We start from the raw sequence: 2450 nt of genomic DNA, 5'->3' as shown, positions 1-2450 counted from the left end.
TTTAGTTATGTTTAGATATTTTTGTTACAGTATTAGGCGTTTAATATTTTCTTTCATTTTAATGATTCTTTGTTTTAATTTAATTCATCTGCATTCACAATCCTTTCACAAACCCCCCCACTACGTGTTAGACCTGATTCTGAATCGCAGTTGGTCCTTGAGAGACGACCTAGGAGTCAATTCCTAGCTATACTGCACTTTAAAATGTACATCAAATTTGATTGGGCGGTGACACCCATCAAATTTTGGCGCCGTTGCCGGGGACCAACGGTTCGGTTTTGGGTTTTTTGTCGTGTTAGTGTGTGTTGTGTCTTGTCTTGTGTTGTGAGTGTGTCGTTCTGTTCTGTGAGTGATGTTATGTGTTGTTGCATTTAGGTAGCTTTAGTTGCATATTTTCATTGGTTTCTTCTTTTCCCCCCTTCTTTCCCTTGTCTACCTGTTTTGGCTATGTGGATATTGGTTCTTGTGCCTGTGCCTCTGATATTGCTTCTCATGCATATTCTGCTGATTTTTATGTTGAGAACAATATGACTCATCCTTCCATTCTTGAGAGTGCTCCTAGGGAGCCAGCTTCACTTAATGAGGATGATGTGCATTGCGTTCTCACCTCTGGACTGATACGTTTGCTGCCTAAGATTCATGGTGTTGCAGGTGAATGCCCACATAAACATTTGGAGGAATTCCACATCATTTGCTCTTCAATGAAGCCTCCACATGTCCCGGTTGATCACATGTTCTTAAGGGCATTCCCACACTCATTACAAGAAGCAACAAGGAATTGGTTGTATTCTCTTCCTCCAGGATCCATCACCTCTTGGGAAGATCTTGAGCAACTGTTCTTGGATAAATTCTTCTCTGCTCAGCATGGCTACAACAACGATCCTGGATGGAATGACCCTAACTTGGGATGGTATGATGCTCCACAACAATATCAACCATTCCAGAATTCTTGTGTGCCTTCTCACCCTATCCAGGAACCACAACAATTGCAGTTTCATGAGCCCGCCCAAGCAACCCCTCATCTTTCCACTACTTCTGAGCCTATGCTGAAGGAGTTATTGGAGCAGATGACTATTCTGAAAATTCAGTTCCGGCGCGAGAACATGGAGTTTCAGCAGGAGACCAGAGCTTCCATTCAGAGTTTGACTGCTCAGATGGGGCAGATGGCCACTCAGCTCACTGAGGAACAGTCTTATGTTTCAGAGGAATCATCATTCCAGACTGTTCAGCTTCCAGATGATGTTGATGCCATCCACATAGGAGATGGGGAGCTGAGTCACGAGTCTACTATTGCGCCACCTACTTTCTCATTCTCCTATGCCCCTACTCTTGCACTTGAGGAGACTGATGAAGAATTGGAAGACCAGGCAGATATGAGCAACACTTTTGAGATAGGTAGACCAACCTCACCTTTCACCACTCTACCAATCTTCAGGGAAGTGGAGGTAAACATACCTTTCATTGATTTTGTTGTTGATGATTATGCTGATGATAGGTATGTTGATGAGCATGCTTTTAATTCTCCCTCCTTGCATGATGAGAACCACCTTTTGCTATCACATCTAAATGTTTGTTCTCCATGCACTGAACATGAATCTGAGCCTGCTGTTGATATTGTTTCTACATTTGAGATTGATTCATGTTCTGAGGGTATATATGAGGTTCAGCCTCTTACACTGGGATTGGGTGTTATACCCCTGCATGTTATTTCTGTGGAGCCACAGTGCACTAACCATGTTGCAGGAGGTACACATGAATTTGACCAACAAGCACCCACAGTGGAAAACAAAGGTGCAAGCATACACAAGAGCTTTAACATCAATAGACACCAGCTGAACCAGCTCATCAACAATCACTGCTTCTTAGATCCAGCTGTGGAGGACATCTCCCTGCTTGATCAAATTTGGAGACTGAAGCAGTTCTTCCTAAAGACTTCCTTGCTGAATTCGGTGGTGGAAGAGATCTCCCTGAAAGTCCAAAATTGGCAACTGCCACCATGATCAGGGGAGTTTTCTTTTCCCTCCTTCTCCCCCTTTCCCACTTTTATTGCACTTGTCCATGATCTGTTGACTGTTTTAATTTCTGATATGATGATTGTGACACATTGAGGACACTGTGTAGTTTAAGTGTGGTCTATTGGGGGAGATTCTGATTTTTCTTTGATTAGTTTATGTTTTCTGTGTTAAATTTTTTATTTTCTAGGTAGTTTTTGTTGTGTCCTGTGTACAATTTTGCATGTTTCTCTTGATTTCTGAACTTGGTTTAGGTTGTAGATGTGTCTTTCACTTCATTGATACTCTGATTTGTTGGAAATCCATGCTTTTCTCTGCTGGGAAGATGATTTTGATGTTTGAGAGAGTTGATTTGATTGTGACAGAAAATACCCTGTGTGAGATTTGAGACACTTGATATTCTTTCTTGTGTGTGATATGTCTCTTGATTGCTTGCAC

The sequence above is a fragment of the Vigna radiata genome, chromosome 6 (genome assembly GCF_000741045.1).
Source record: "Vigna radiata var. radiata cultivar VC1973A chromosome 6, Vradiata_ver6, whole genome shotgun sequence".
NCBI lineage: Eukaryota > Viridiplantae > Streptophyta > Magnoliopsida > Fabales > Fabaceae > Vigna > Vigna radiata.
This window is presented reverse-complemented; position numbering follows the sequence as displayed.